General features: G+C 34.2%; 1 pseudogene; it reads right to left on the bottom strand.

Moving 5' to 3' along the window:
* Nucleotides 1-15,348: 15,348 nt before the first annotated feature.
* On the bottom strand, nucleotides 15,349-16,416 carry LOC114107091 (glyceraldehyde-3-phosphate dehydrogenase-like; annotated as a pseudogene).
* Nucleotides 16,417-18,104: the final 1,688 nt, after the last annotated feature.

Genomic DNA, 18,104 nt, shown 5'->3' with positions numbered 1-18,104 from the left:
TAATTGAGTAATATTACATTGTGTATATATGCTACATCTTTTATTTTAACTCATTCATCTACTGAAGGACATCAAGTTTGGTTCCACAGCTTTGATATTGTGAGTTGTGAGCTATAAACATTGATGTGGTTGTGTCCCTGTAGTATGCTGTTTTTAAGTTCTTTGGGTATAGACCAAGGAGAGGGATAGCTGTTTACACTTTCTTCAGTCTGAGAAGGAAGGTGTTGTTTTGCATCTTGAGTATAACTTATATCTCCTTATTGACAACTGAAGAATATTTTAAAATAATTTTCTGGCTATCTCTGCATTTTTTTCGTGTGGTTATCTCCTCAAACATTTTACCCAAACTCCATTGAATTTATCAGCCTTACTAGAGTACTTTCAAAATATCCTTGACAAAATTTAAATATAAATATATTGTATACATTGCATTCTAAGTACCTTAATATTATCATCATCATCAGAAGTTATTTTTCATATTATCTAACTCATCCATTTCTTTTTTTTTAATTAGGGAAAGTGCTTGTGTCATATTTTTAAAATATTTTTCTACTCCATATTCATAAATGGTATTTGCTCTACAGGTTTTTTATTTGAACTTTATTATTTTTATGTTAAACATATAACAGGAATGTGTTTAAAATACCTGAAAAGGGACAGCTTAGAGATGAAAAAGTTTATTTTGGTTCATAGTTGCAGAAGTTCTGTCCATTATGGGCAGACTCTGGGCCCAAGTTGAAGCAGAGCATTAGGGGAGAAGGGTGAGGTAGAGGAGTACTGTTTCATTCATGCTGGACAGGAAGCAGAAAAGGCAAGAGGAAGGAGGGTACAGGAAAGAGCAATCCTTCCAGGGCATGCCTCCAGTGACCCAAGTCCTCCAGTCACCCCCTCCTGCCTACAGTTACCACAGAGCTAGTTCATTTGAAGTAGGATGCTGAGAAGGTTACAGCTCTCACAATCTAATTGGTTCACTTCCGAATATTTCTGCATTAACTCTGGAGCTTTGGAGGAAAAACTTTATATCCAAACCATAACTGTCACGATTCAATTTTTTTTTTAATATGGATAGCCAATGATGCAACTAAATTTAATGACAGTACTATCCCCATTTTACTGTACTGGAGAATTGCCTTTATCATAAATCAGGCCATCATATAAATGTGGGTATCCAGTGGAATTGAATTCTTTACCACTGCTTGGTGAGTCTAGGAGTAAACCATTGTCTTATAAGCCACAGCTTTATAATAAGTCTGGATATCAGGTAGTGTCTGATGTCCTGTTTTGTTCTAGTACTCTGCTTGGGTGGCTTATATACACATCCCACATGTTTAGAATTAGACTATAATTTTCATCAAATTCTGATGCAATTTTAATGAAAATTGTGTGAAATATCTGTATTTTTTCAGAAATAATTACTTTTTTTTTTCATTGTCAAGTTTTACAATCCATAAACTTGGTATATTATTTTATTGAAATATATTAATTATATCAATACATATTTGTAGTTTTTTAGATCAATGCTTGCATTTTTAGTTGATATTTTTGCGTTGCACTGGACTTTTTTTTCCTAGCCTTATCCGAGGGTGTTATGATTGACCATAACAGTGCTTGCTAAGAAAGCTATGAACCACAGAGCTACATCACCAGTCCAAAACATTTTGATGTTACTGTAAATTGAATCATATTTTTAAATTTTATATCTGTTGCTGGCATATAAAAATATCATTGATCTTTCTTATAAAGCTCATATGCAGCCACATTGTTTAATAAGACATTAAAGGTAATAACAGTTTGTTTTGAATTTTTAAAAACTCAATCACACTTTAATCATTCACAGTGTGAGTTGTATTGCAGTCAATAAGCTTTAAAAAAAAACAAAAACAACAACTTTTGAGTTGACTTATTTCATTGACTAGTGTGCTCCTAAAATGGGGGGGGAAATGACTGATGATGATTATTATTTTTTCACCATGTAAATATTTATCCTCCATCAAAACTAAATTTTATTTTGTGTTGTTCCAGTGCCTTAAAAATATATGTGTGTTCATATGTATGTGTGTACATGTATATATTGAAATTATTATGATTTTTCCAATTATTGCAGTTGGAAATTTGACCTGTCTTGATTTCTATCTACCCAAATGCTAAAAACCCTCTGATCAGTTTTAAGTCACAAGACATTTGGAATATCATCTGTTGTGTTTTACTTCTCAGGCCAAATTTACATGTAACTCATACAAGTGGATTTATTGAAGTAATAGTTAACTATCTTTATAATCTGACATATCTAATCCAATTTTCATCTTTAGTTGAAGAAAGTTGTTCTCTCTGTGTTGATTCTTTTATTAAGTAATATTTTATAGATTACAGATGTGTTCCACAGCAAGGATAGAGGTAAAATTAAACAAGTAAGCATTTTTACTGTATGAGGTATTGCTACTGCTAAAACAAATAGTCTATAAAGTACATAATAAAAATTAATATTATTTATTTAATTATTATTAAAGTACATAACTATAATAATAATTTCACTTATTATTGTCAAACTCAAGTTTTCTTGGTTGACAGAGGTGATTGCCGTCTTCAACACAGCTATTGAAAACCAGTTCATGACCACCATGTTAGCAAACATAGCATTAATAAAGTTATAGCATGGCTTTTAATGATTTGTCCTGAAGGTGTATGTTGTAAATCTTGCAATTGTACTTTGAGATTACAAATAGTTTCTCAAATTTCACATTAATCGAATGAGCCAGATTGATTGTACATATTTTAAGTTCATCATTAGACAAAGAATAAAAGTTCAGACCTCTGTTTATTTCTAGAATTTTATCACCCTTTTCTTGGTGCAGAATAGTCCAAAGCAGATCACTATGGAAGTAGAAAGTAATTTAATGGACATTTATTATCTGGCCTTTTTAGCATATTTCATGCATATGAGAAAATGGGAGTTTCTTCAAATATGCTTAATATTGGGAGTTTATTAAGCAATAAGGAAAATGTAGTTCCCTAATTTTCAAAGAATATTTTTCTTTATACAAATAAACCATATATAATCTTTTTTTAAAATGTTATTAGTATTTTATAGCAATATTTCATAAAATATTATATTTTACCTAAAAAGTATATTTGGTGCCAATTAGTAATTATATAAATTTCAATCTCTATTTTCTCAAAAAATATTTAAGACCAACTTTTTATAAATAATCTTTCAGTTTCCCCAATACAGTTTAAATGGGTCAAAATATAGTACATTTGTATTCAGAAAAGATTGTTAATGTTTTTTTTTACTATTATTTTTACTTTTTTATCTTTCTTTAATCATCATGTTTGAGAAGACACAGGTGATTGTATTTAATCATTGTGTAAATAATATATAGTGGTCTTAATTGTCTTAACTGTCATTAGACAATTTGTTCTCATAGTCATTCTCTGTCTGTTTTGGGTTTCTATATAATACCAGACTTGAGAGGCTGGGGATACAGCTAAGTTGGTAGAGTGCTTTCCTTGCATGCACAAGGCCCTGGGTTCAATCCCCAGCACTACAAAAACAAAAAACAAAACAACAACAACAAACAAAAAAAAACAACCACCACCACCACCAACAACAACAACAAAAACAGACTTCAAAATATATAAAGAAGAGGAACATATTCCTAATAGTTCTATCGACTGGAGCGTCCAAAATCAATGTACTGCATTCTAATAAGGACTTCATTGTTGAATCATAACATGGTGAAGATATCACATAGGGACAGAGAAAAAAAGAGCTCATTTAAAAAAAAAAATACCTTTTTTAATTCTTTTTTTGTTGTTTATTTTTGTTGTTTTGTTTTTAGTTATTCATGATAGTAGAATCTATTTTCATATGTTTATGCAAGCATAGAATGTATCTTATTATAATTTAGATCCCAGTTTTGTGAGTCACATTGAGAGTCACAGTGATATGTTCATTTATGTTCACTGGAAAGTTATGTCAGACTCATTCAATTGTCTTTCCTATTTCTATCCCCCCTTCCTTTCCCTTCATTCCCCTAATCCACTGAAATTCTCCCTTGCCCTTGTTTTGGTTTGCATCCACATATCAGAGAGAAAATTTGACTTTTGGTTTCATGGGATTGATTTATTTTACATAACATGATAGTCTCCAGATCCATCCATTTATCAGCAAATATCAAAAAGTCATTTTTCTTCATGGCTGAATAATATTCCATGTGCATATATATATTACAATTTCTTTACCCATTCATTTGTTGATGGGCATCTATTTTGGCACCTTAGCTTAGCTATTGTGAATTGAACTGCTATACACATTGATGTGGCTGCATCATTGCACTATGCTGATTTTAACTTCTTTGGATATATTCCAAGGAGTAAGATAACTGGAACTGGATCAAACAGTTGTTTGGTTCTGAGATATTAATGAATTTTCATACTGCTTTCCAGCATGGTTGCACTAACTTGAGGTCCCACCAGCAATGTATGAGTGAACCCTTTTCCCCACATCCTCACCAACATTTATTGTTATTTGCAGTCTTGATAATTGCCATTCTAAATGAATGAGGTGAAATCTCAACATAGTTTTAATTTGAAGTTCTCCAATTGCTAGAGATCTTGAGCATGTTTTTTATATATTTATTGGCTATATTTCTTCTTTTGTGAAGTGTCTGTTTAGTTATTTGGCCCATTTATTGATTGGTTTATTTGTTTTTTTGGTGTTAAACTTTTTGAGTTCTTTGTACATCCTGGAAATTAAAGACTTATCTGAGATGTAGGTGGCAAAGATTTTCTCCTACACTTTAGGATGTCTCCTCATGAAGAGCTCGTCTTTATAAAAAAGCCACTCTGATAGTTGCTAGGCCACTCCATGATAATAGCAATAATGCATTCAACAGGTAGAATCATATAACACCTCTGGAAGTTCTCATCTGTAATTACCATCACAGTAGGAATTTAATTTCAACCTGATATTGGAAATGATATTCAAATCATAGAGAAGACATGCATACATGCACAAACACCACATGTTGGTAAAAATCACAGTACTTACAAATTATGAAGATATTGGGGCTCAAGTAGTGGCTCAATGGTAGAGTGCTTGCCTAACATATGTGAGGCATTGGATTAGATTCTTAGCACTGCATGTAAATAAATGAATAAAATAAAGGTCCATTAACATCTAAAAAATAATTTTAAATTATGAACATATCATATATTAAATTATAAATAATATCTTCTGACATTATGGTAGTATGCTTTTTTAACTTGTTATAAAATAATCTTACATAATTATTTTATTAATATTCTAGTATTCAGTTGAAATTTATTTTTAGTAACAAGATATTATGTTTTAGGCAATAAGCTTGGGGGCAGATAGAATCTGTTGAAGAAATATATTTTCATCTTTTGTGGCTCAAAATATTATATTAATATAGAATATAGGTTAAACATAAAGCCATTCTCTGTCAAATACAATGTATTTTATACTTAGAATTTTATTTTTTTATTTTTTTTAAAAAGAGAGAGAGAATTTTTTTTAATATTTATTTTTTAGTTTTCAGCAGACACAACATCTTTGTATGTGGTGCTGAGGATCGAACCCGGGCCGCACGCATGCCAGGCGAGCGGGCTACCGCTTGAGCCACATCCCCAGCCCCTATACTTAGAATTTTAAAGGCTAAATGCAACTATCTAACCCATAGCTAAAATGTGGAAGCATCCCATATGTTCTTCAATGAATGAAAGGATAAAGAAACTGTGGTATATATACACAAGGGAATATTATGCAGTATTAAAAGAGAATAAAATTATGGCATTTGCAGGATGGAGTTGGAAAATATCATGCTAAGTGAAGTAAGCCAATCCCCAAAAACCAAAGGCCAAATGTTCTCTCTGATAAGTGGATGCTGATCCATAATGGGGGGGACATGAGAAAAATGGAGGAACTTTGATTGAGCAAAGGGGAGGTGGCAGGGGAGGGAGGAAAGATGGTGGAATGAGATGGACTTCATTACCCTAGGTTCATGTATGACTGAGACTCTATTTTGCGTACAACCATAGAAATAAAAAGTTGTGCTGCAATTGTGTACAATGCAATAAATTTGACCATGGTCATATTATTTTGCTTTTCTGAGCCTCATTTTTGTTAATATTGAAAATGAGAATCAATGATGTTTTAATTATAGGGTCTTTATGGGTATTAGCAACTGCATAGAGTGATTGGAGTCTTAAATACTGGCTGTTCAATAAATGGGAATTCTTTGTATTAAAGATTTCACTTTGACTATAATATTAAAAGTCATACTGAAGGCACTGGACAGGTGGCATTACAAATCTAAGAGTGTTTTCAGCTTGAACAAGGTGCTGACAGCTAGATAAGGGAGCAAGCCAGAGTGACCACTCTGTGGAAGAATGAAGTGATGCAAATGTAGTGATAATGAGACCTACCTGAGACCTTACCCATTAGAAGGAAAAGATCTTAGAAATGAAGACAAATAATGAAATTATAGAGTTTTAACTGTATTTCTAGAACATAAAATATATGCACATTGTGGAGGGGTTAGTTGATCATATTAATGGGAAAAATTTGAAAGACAGGGCAATGTATCATTGAAAGAGGGAGCTTTAAAGCACATTTTAGAGCCAAAAATAATGAGAAAGCTATGGCTTAAGAACAAACACATGACCACTGTGACTTAGGCAGAATAACTAGATTATAGGTAATGTCCCCCAAAACTACACGAGGAATAGTTTGTTGACACAGAAAAAAACAAATAAATTGTACCTATGTGAGTAAGAAAAAAGAATTCTACTTGAGTCCCATTAGATTCGGACAAGTTTTTAAAAACTAGAGAACAATTATGTTATAGAACACTGATGCCAATAATAAGTGTGAATCTCACTCTCAACCTTCATGTTACAGTAGACCCCAAATATTAAATATATCAGGAAGAATTTTATTAGGACACAGTAGTAAATACCTGTATCACAGTGACTTGGGAGGCTGACACAGGAGAATTCCAAGTTCTAGGACAGTCTTGGTAACTTAGTGAACCCCTCAGCAACTTAGCAAGATGCTACCTTAAAAAAAATGATAATAATAAAAAGGACTCAGTGGCAAAGTAACTCTGGGTTCAATATCCAGTGCAAAAAAAAAAAAAAAAAAAAAAGCGGGGAGGTATTAGGTGAGAGTACTTTAATATGAACATATTTTAATAGTCAAATCTTTACTCCCTTTATACTCTGTCCCTGGAATTTTCACTATGCTCCTACCAATAAAATTAAGGGACAGAAAATAAGCCACTTATTTTATAGTAGCATTTTGTGAGTGCAGCTCCTTGTTCATTTACCTAATTTCTAATATGATGGGAAAGGTACATTTAAAATACATTGTGAAAAGGTATATTCCAAAACTGAAGTGAACACCTGGTCTGATTTGGGGCTTTCTTAGTCCCTAATTGTCCAAAGCCCAATTACCAGGACTGTCTGAGAAGTGAAAGGTCCTTACAATTTTCCTGTAAGATTTGGAGAAGCTAAGGTGCTCCAGACTTGGGTACATGTGGCCCAAATCTATTTACAAAATGTGGAATTCAGCAGTGAAATTGATGACCAGGGTATGAAAACACAGGCAAAACAAAGGAGATTCCTACTAATGTCTATCCCAGCAATTTATTTAAAATTCTGAATGTATCACTACCCTCAAAAGCACAAAAAGAACAGAATCAACAGATGTATAAGAGGGTTTGTCACAGTTCTGCTATGTAATCAACATTAACTGAACCCTAAATACAAAAAAAGATGAATAAAACATTATTTTACTGTTAAAATAAAATGTATTTTTAGATTAATCTACTTTTCCTCCAAAGTTTCAAGATCTACAATTTTTATTTTTCTAACTATACTTTCAGAGTTTTAGTGATCGCTGCTCAAAAGAAAATTTTCTCATACCTATATAAATAGGCACATCCCCCCCCTCCTCCTCCTCCTCCAACTCCTCCTCCTCCTCCTCCTCCTTCTTGTTCTTCTTCTTTTTTAGATGGGGTCTTGCTATGTTGCTCAAGCTGGCTTCAAACTTTCCATCCGCTGGTCTCAGCTTCCTGGATAATTGGGATTAGAGGTGTATACCATAGTGACCAGCAGAAGTGCCAGTTTGAAATATTACTGAACAAATATCTACAACCAGAATTATTATGAATATACAGGGCACAGGACCTAGACAAAAAAGACAAGTGAGGTAATATGTGAATTTACAATAGAAAAACTTTGCAAATAATAGCATGATATCACAATTTAAAAAATAGAACAAAGAAACAAATATTTGTTTTTATTCTTGCTGAAAAACCCATTATAATGGAAACTAATTTAGGAAATAGCAAATGAGTGGCAGTTAAGTCTCTAGAAAGGAAGCCAGCCTAGAAATGTGGGTACTACTCACTCATGGACCAATAAAAATTTCTCTCTTTAGAGAGTTATAACAAGTCAATCACTTACAAGTTGTGCACTGTATAAAAAATATATGTGACAAGGTAGACATTAAAAATGACCAGCTATTATTGATGTTATTAATTTAAAATGTTTATGATGTTCTCAACCAATATGTTAAAAAATAAAAGAATGAATTGTTGTAGGCTAAGTGCTTTTGGAAAAGATGAGCATATTTCCAGGTTTTGATTCCATCTCATTGGGTAGAAAAGGAACTCATTTCTATATTGTTAGTTATAACAAAGGATTCTGGCCGAAACATAGTTTAACTGCTTTTTATTTCCAATTTTTACATAATCTTCCTTCATGCTTGGAACTAGGGAAGTGGCTGTGGGGTGGTTCTGCATTATCTATTTTTCCTTTTCATATTTGAGTTTTTCTCAAATATGTTTGGAGGCGCACTATATCCATGGCAACTCTACTGTTCTTGGATATCCCAGCTTTACTTGCAGCTAGAGATAGCTGGAAGATGTATTTTGATTTTTTAACTAGTGACTCCTATGGGGAAACATGCTGTAGGGCACAGGAGACAGTGTAGAATTTCTGGAAAAGGGGTATGGACTTCAAATTTATGCATTCTTTAAAATCTTCCCCTTCCCCTTTTTTCTACCTGTGTGTGTTGTCTAGCTATTATCTGTATTTCTACTTTATATTTTCAACATTATTTATGTCAGCAATATCTTCATTTTTATTTTGACTTAACGTTTACAAACATTCATGTATTAAAGTGTCAAATTTGGTTTCTCCCTGCCTCTCCTCCTCCTCATTTTCTTTCTTCTATCACCTTCTTTTTTCATATTTTTTCTAGTAAAATAATTTCTGCCACAATGTATTATTTGTTTTGTTTCTAGTGTTTAATTTGTTGTTTTTTTTTTTTTTTTGTAACTTCTGGATATTCTTAAATTTTTCTTTTGTGTGTAAATTTTACATTTAAAGCTAAAACATAAATTTCATACACTTCTTTTGATTGGTTGTTTTTACTGTTTCTTTGAAAAATATGAGATTATTCAAAACATAAGTTTACTATGATAAAAAAGAACTAAGAATTACAGAATTCATAGTGAACTAAAGAAACTATCAAATAAAAGCATGCATTAAACTTATGTTCTTTACAGTAATTCAACAGTAATCAAAATCAAGAACTTGAGTTATGCTATAAACATGCTCATTTTAATTAAAAATATCAGTGGAAAAATAATTATAGGGAATGTTTGAGTATAGGCCAGAATTATATTAAAATTATAAATTATAGAATACCTGTAATTAAATGAAGACAAGTAGAAAATGACCTTTATGTGTAGCACTGATTTCATGTTAAGTTAATCATGTGTGCAAAGTCCCTGTTTCCAAAGAAGGTCATCTTCACAGATATATAACACAATTGAATGATAAATAGATAGTAGAATAAATCAAGAATTAAATAAAAAAAATTCTTGAAGAGAAAAGTTTATTGCATTGAATGCATTCATTAAAAGAATAAAAAGTCAACAAATAAATGACTTAACACTACATCTCAAAGCTCCTGAAAAAGAAGAAAAAGAAACATCAAAAGCAGTAGAAGACATGAAATAAGTAGAAGACATGAAATAATTAAAATCAGAGCTGAAATTAATAAAATTGAAACAATTGGAAAAATTGATAAAACAAAAAGTTGGTTCTTTGAAAAAATAAATAAAATAGATAAACCCCTGGTCATGCTAATGAAGACAAAAAGAAAACTCAAATTACCAAAATGCAATATGAAGAAGGAAATATCACAACAGATATGTCTGAAATACAGAATATAATTAGAAACTATTTTGAAGATTCATATATTCTTTCATTTGCATCCCCCTGATTTTAATATATAGTGTTTTATTGACATATTAAAAATACATTGAATGATGTTATCATGTTATATTTTATTCAGAATAACTTCTTTATTTGCCAATAATTTGTTAATTCACAGAAAAAAAGCATCTTTCTGATAATATTGATAAATAATTCCAAAATATTATATATGGTATCAATGAAATTCTTTATGGAGATTTATAGCATATATTAAATAATTTTCTCACATATAGGACACAAAAGTGTAATTTTTAAAAAAATAGCTAGGTAATATGCAATGTTCTGGTTGTGAGAAGAAAATATTTATTGACTGGGTATTCTTGGTTATGTTATTGTTACTTTTTGATTATCATTGTTTTCAGAAAGAAACTTATGTGACAATATTGCTCAGGGTTTTGGAGAAGATTAAATTAGTTCAATTATATAAATTTACTTATTCAGCTATAATTCAGTACACGATTTTTTTTTTAATTATTTGTTCTTTTTAACTGCACATGACAGTAGAATATATTTTGACAAATCATACATACTTGGAGTGTAACTTCCCATTCTTGCAGTTGGGCATGTTGTGGAGTTACACTGATCATGTACTCATATATGAACATTGAAAAGTTATGTCCACCCTCTATCACCACTTCTATTCAATATAGTTCTCGAAACACTGGCCAGAGCAATTAGACAGACGAAAGAAATTAAAGGCATAAAAATAGGAAAAGAAGAACTTAAATTATCACTATTTGCGGTTGACATGATTCTATACCTAGAAGACCCAAAAGGGTCTACAAAAAAACTACTAGAACCAATAAATGAATTCAGCAAAGTGGCAGGATATAAAATCAACACGCATAAATCAAAGGCATTTCTGTATATCAGCGACAAAACTTCTGAAACAGAAATGAGGAAAACCACTCCATTCACAATATCCTCAAAAAAAAAAAAATAAAATACTTGGGAATCAACCTAACAAAAGAGGTGAAAGATTTATACAATGAAAACTACAAAACCCTAAAAAGAGAACTAGAAGAAGATCTTAGAAGGTGGAAAAATATACCCTGTTCATGGATAGGCAGAACTAACATCATCAAAATGGCGATATTACCAAAAGTTCTCTATAGGTTTAATGCAATGCCAATCAAAATCCCAACGGCATTTCTTGTAGAAATAGATAAAGCAATCATGAAATTCATATGGAAAAATAAAAGACCCAGAATAGCAAAAGCAATTCTAAGCAGGAAGTGTGAATCAGGCGGTATAGCGATACCAGATTTAAAACTATATTACACAGCAATATTAACAAAAACAGCATGGTACTGGTACCAAAACAGGCGGGTGGACCAATGGTACAGAATAGAGGACACACAGACTAATCCACAAAGCTACAACTATCTTATATTTGATAAAGGAGCTAAAAGCATGCAATGGAGGAAGGATAGCATCTTCAACAAATGGTGTTGGGAAAACTGGAAATCCATATGCAATAAAATGAAACTGAATCCCCTCCTCTCGCCATGCACAAAAGTTAACTCAAAGTGGATCAAGGAGCTAGATATCAAATCAGAGACTCTGCGTCTGATAGAAGAAAAAGTTGGCTCCGATCTACATATTGTGGGGTCGGGCTCCAAATTTCTTAATAGGACACCCATAGCACAAAAGTTAATAACAAGAATCAACAAATGGAACTTACTTAAACTGAAAAGTTTTTTCTCAGCAAGAGAAACAATAAGAGAGGTAAATATGGAACCTACATCATGGGAACAAATATTTACTCCTCACACTTCAGATAGAGCCCTAATATCCAAAGTATACAAAGAACTCAAAAAATTAAACAATAAGATAACAAATAACCCAATCAACAAATGGGCCAAAGACCTGAACAGACACTTCTCAGAGGAGGACGTACAATTAATCAACAAGTGCATGAAAAAATGCTCACCATCTCTAGCAGTCAGAGAAATGCAAATCAAAACAACCCTAAGATACCATCTCACTCCAGTAAGATTGGCAGCCATTATGAAGTCAAACAACAAGTGCTGGAGAGGATGTGGGGAAAAGGGTACTCTTGTACATTGCTGGTGAGACTGCAAACTGGTGCGGCCAATTTGGAAAGCAGTATGGAGATTCCTGGGAAAGCTGGGAATGGAACCACCATTTGACCCAGCTATTGCCCTTCTCAGACTATTCCCTGAAGACCTTAAAAGAGCATACTACAGGGATACTGCTACATCGATGTTCATAGCAGCACAATTCACAATTGATAGACTGTGGAACCAACCCAGATGCCCTTCAATAGATGAATGGATTAAAAAAAATGTGGCATTTATACTCCATGGACTATTACGCAGCACTAAAAAATGACAAAATCATGAAATTTGCAGGGAAATAGATGGCACTAGAGCAGATTATGCTTAGTGAAGCTAGCCAATCCCTAAAAAACAAATACCAAATGTCTTCTTTGATATAATGAGAGCAACTAAGAACAGAGCAGGGTGGAAGAGCAGGAAGAAAAGATTAACATTAAACAGATACATGAGGTGGGAGGGAAAGGGAGAGAAAAGGGAAATTGCATGGTAATGGAGGGAGACCCTCATTGTTATACAAAATTACATATAAGAGGTTGTGAGGGGAATGGGAAAATAAACAAGGAGAGAAATGAATTACAGTAAATGGGGTAGACAGAGAAGATGGGAGGGGAGAGGAGGGGGATAGTAGTGGATAGGAAAGGTAGCAGAATACAACAGTTACTAATAGGGCATTATGTAAAAATGTGGATGTGTAACCGATGTGATTCTGCAATCTGTATTTGGGATAAAATTGGGAGTTCATAACCAACTTGAACCTAATGTATGAAATATGATATGTCAAGAGCTTTGTAATGTTTTGAACAACCAATAAAAAAAAAAAGAAAAGAAAAGTTATGTCCAATTCATTCTACTGTCTTTCCCATTCCCATCTCCTCTCCCTTCCCTTCACTCCCCTTTTTCTAATTCAGTGAACATCTATTATTCCCTAAGCTTACCTATTGAGTACACAACTTTTAATATAAGAAAATGGCACGTTTCAAAAAGATGAAAAGTTTGAGCTTTGAGTAAGTACAAGTTTGGTTATGGATATTGAAGTTGGTATCATAGTGAAAAATAGAAAGCTGGAATTGTCTTGCCTTTTAGAAGATATGACACAAAATGTATAGATGGAGACCAAGAATGTTATACAGCTTAGGTCTTCACTAGAGAGAGTAAGAAAAACTTTGAAGGGTCTTAGTTTTCCCCTACTCAAAGCTAATAAGTTATCTTCTCATATATCCTTCAGGGACACCAGAAAACATGACACCCAGGTCTGAGATACAGGTCCTTATTACTCATATTACTCACAGTTGGCAACAGGAACTTCATGTTCTCATGGCCTGATCTTTTCCCCACTCCTAATTTCATTGGGGGCAACCATGAGCAATTAGTTCATTGTACAAATAGTGGCATCAGGTTATAGCTGAGGAAAATCAAGTTCAGGAAACACAATTTATAAGGGACTACGAGAAAACGTGTTCAGTATTTACCTGGAGGGAGGCATTGTTTTAATTTTCTGATCAGGAAACAAAAGCATGTCTCCTTATCCATAAGGAGATATCCTATCTATATTTCAAGGCTATGTTTTAAATATCCTTAATATAAAGAAAGAATTTGTTAATGTGACTTCAAAATATTTTAAGAAATGCAAGAAGCCCATCTAGAATTGTTTCCCAGGGTGTCCAATACACATGAATTCATCAATAATAGTGATAGTTTATTGAATATATTACATGTGCTTTCTGTGCAAAGCACAAAAATATTATCTGCTCTGTAAAGAATATTTTGGAAACTAAGATTTTGACATTTATTTCCGTTTATCAATAACTATGAGAATCTTTTTTATGAGTTAAATGACTTGAGAGTCAAGAAATAATCATGATTCCTGACAAAGATGACATTTATTTGTAATTTCTAAATGAAATGGCATTCAACATTTCTCTTGCACTACATTTTAGTCTTGAAATAAGATTCCATCATCTATGACATTTCACCTCTCAAAGATGAAATAAAAAAAAAATAAATGAATGTCAGCCACTTGTAAAATGTGATGCAAGTACCAGCTAATATGAATTACATATTATAAAAAATTGGTTGATGGCTTAATAAGAACATTTTGATGTTTTTAGTCCTAAGTGATTAATTCATATTAAGGTATAAATCATTGACAAAAGCATTTCCCCAATCAGTATGATATTGCTAATTGCCCATTTCAAGGATAGATCCAAGTATAGGAATTTCTCTGACATTTTCTTCTAGCAAGACAATTGTGGGGAATCTATTAGCCTTTCTAAAATTTCTTTTTTTATGTAAAAGAACTTCATTTACACCTTCTTTACATAACAATCCCACTGACTTTCATACTGGCTTCCTTTTTTAAAATAGTCTGTTAGAATCTACAATTATTTCTTTTTATTCTACCTGATTTGTGCTTCCAAAAGAAGGAAAAAAACCTATATTCCCTGAAGAAAGACTGTCTGAAATGCTTCCAGGGTGCAGAACTAGATATGAATTTAAGGTTGATTTTTATGATATAAAAATCCTTAAAATACAAACTAAGTTGATAAATAATCAAAACTTTGATGCACCATAGACTTTTATAATTAAGGAAAGTGACTTTTTTCGGGGGGTGGGGTACCAGAGATTAAACTCAGGGGCAATAGACCACTGAACCACATCTCCAAACCCATTTTGTATTTCATTTAGAGACAGTGTCTTACTGACTTGCTTAGCACCTCACTTTTGCTGAGGCTGGCTTGGAAGTCATGATCCTCCCTAGCTGTTGAGATTACAGGAGTGTATTACTGCTCCAGGCAAAATGATTCTTTTTTTTTTTTTCTTTGGCTGGGTGCAGTGAACTTTATTTATGGTATGTGACAGTAGGGCTTCCTAAGCCCCTCCCCTTCTTCAGGGGATCTAGGATGGAAATTGTGAGGGAGGAAGATTCTCAGTGTGTTGAGGGACTGAGTTAGGGGCAGGGACTCCCCAGCAGCTGTGGACCTCTCTCTTCCTGTGTTCTTGCTGGGGCAGGTGTTCCAGGGGCTTTTACTCCTTGGAGGCCATGTGGACCATAAGGTCCACTACCCTGTTGCTGTAGCCAAATTCATTATCCTACCAGGAAATGAGCTTAACAAAGTGGTCATTGAGGGCAATGCCGGCCCCAGCATCAAAAGTGGAAGAGTGGGTATCACTATTAAAGTCGCAGGAGACAACCTGGTCCTTTGTGTAGCCCAGGATGCCCTTGAGGGGGACCTCTGATGCCTGCTTCACCACCTTTTGATGTCATCTTATTTGGCAGCTTTCTCCAGGTGGCAGGTCAGATCCACAACTGACACATTGGGCGTGGGCACACAGAAAGACATGCCAGTGAGCTTCCCATTCAGTTCAGGGACGACCTTGCCCACAGCCTTGGCAGCACCAGTGGATGCAGGAATGATATGCTGGGAAGCCCCACGGCCATCACGCCACAGTTTCCCAGAGGGGCCATCCACAGTCTTCTGAGTAGCAGTGATGGCATGGACTGTGGTCATGAGTCCTTCCACAATGCCAAAGTTGTCATGGATGACCTTGGCCAGGGGGGCTAAGCAGTTGGTGGTACAGGAGGCATTGCTCACAATCTTGAGGGAGTTGTCATACTTCTCATGGTTCACACCCATCACAAACATGGGGGCATCAGCAGAAGGGATAGAGATGATGACCCTTTCGGCACCACCCTTCAAATGAGCCCCGGCTTTCTCCATGGTAGTGAAGACACCAGTGGACTCCACAACATATCCAGCACCAGCATCACCCCATTTGATGTTGGCGGGATCTTGCTCCTGGAAGATGGAGATGGACTTTCCATTGATAACAAGCTTCCAGTTCTCAGCCTTGACTGTGCCATGGAATTTACTCTGGGTAGAATCGTACTGGAACATGTAGACCATGTAGTTGAGGTCAATGAAGGGGTCAGTGATAGCGACAATATCCACTTTGCCAGAGTTGAAAACAGCCCTGGTGACCAGGCGCCCAATAAGCCAAATCCATTGACTCCGACCTTCACCATCATATCTCAGAGATGTGGCTGGCACTGCAGGAGACAGGAAGAGGTGGCTTCCTGTCGAACCGGGAGGAGCAGAGAGCCCCAAATGATTCATTTTTTTAATGAACAGTTCTGATGTGGTATGGTTTGTATATGGAGTGTTCCTCAAAAGCTTCTGTGTAAATGATTAGATGATAAGAGATGGAACCTAATCAGTTCATCATCCTTTGAATGGACTAACTGGGTGGTAACTGTAGGCAGGTGGGGCTTGGCTGGAGGAGGTAGGTCAAGGAGGCATTTCCTGGAAGAGTTCATCTTCTCTATAGACTTTTGCCCTTTCTTTCCCTGCCTCCCAGTTACCATGAGCTGAGTAGACTACCTCAATTTCACCCTTCCACCATGGTGTTCCATCTCATCTCTGGCTCAGAGCATGAAACCATCCCACCATTAACTGAGTCTCTGAATCCATGAACCAAAATAAACCTTTTCTCTTACATGTTGTTATTCTTGGATATTTCAGTCACAGATTTGAAAAGCTGATGTGTTCCATGGCACATATGTCACCCAAGATTTAAATCTACAGTTTTGGTTACAATACTGGTAGCTGAAAACTTTGAAGGATGTATCATGGGAAGAATCTGAATCGAGATTTATATAATGTCACATATTCTCATTTTTGTGCCAATTTATAGTAATGTTATTGATTAGATATATGTGTTAAATTTTATAAATATGCTATTCACATTCATGGACACATTTAGCTGAAAAAAATAGTATGATCTAATGTGTTGAAAAGCATAGCATATCAAATTAAAACTTATATATCATAATTGAAAACATCATGTGCTGATGAGTAAAATGATAATCCTTGATTGCAAACTCCAGAAAATAATATTTTCATGTTTCACATATTCCATTTTTTCTTGAAAAAAAAAATGAAAATGTGTAATATATTAGGGTTTCATCTATTTGTTGCAAATGACAGATTCCATTCTTCTTTATGGCTTAGTAATACTCCTTTGTATATATTTATCATAATTTCTGTGTCAATTCATCTGTTAATGGAACTGGGCTCATTTTGTGTTTTAGCTATTTTGAATCTTCACACAATAAACAAAGGACATTAAGTGAAATAAGCAAGACACGGGAAAGACAAGGATCTCATGGGCTCTCACATGTGGTTACAAAACAAAAAAAAAATGTCAACCTGAAAGTAGAATAGTGATTACTAGGGACTAAGAAGGATGCCAGAGGTTGATAGAGGGCCAATGTGGAAGAAGGTAGCTGGATATAATCAATGCATGCTGTATATATGGAAATATCAAACTGAATCACATTGATAAGTAATTTTGTACCAATTGTTGTATCCCCAAATCTGGCTCCTTTTTCCCCTTTTGCAATTCATGAACCGATAACAAAATCAAACACTAAGCAGTGAAAAGGGCATTTATTCTTGTCCAAGAATAGAAGTGGAAAATAAACTTATAAATTAATTTCCCTTCTCTTACAGGCTGGCAGGTTATAGATATAAGATAAAAAAATTTAAAAAAATGAAAGGAAGGAAAGGATGGGCTGTGAGGGGTGGGTTTTCATGTATTTTATTATTATGAGGCTGGAGGCTGCCTGGCCATCACACTAAAGCCCAACTTAGATCCAACCAGTTTGAGTCAGCCTTCCTGAAGAGCAACTTGGCCTTCAGACATCCTGTCCTT

Source organism: Marmota flaviventris, chromosome 5 (assembly GCF_047511675.1).
Source record: "Marmota flaviventris isolate mMarFla1 chromosome 5, mMarFla1.hap1, whole genome shotgun sequence".
Taxonomy (NCBI): domain Eukaryota; kingdom Metazoa; phylum Chordata; class Mammalia; order Rodentia; family Sciuridae; genus Marmota; species Marmota flaviventris.
Note: the sequence above shows the minus strand (reverse complement) of the source record. Positions and strands in the feature narration are given on the sequence as shown.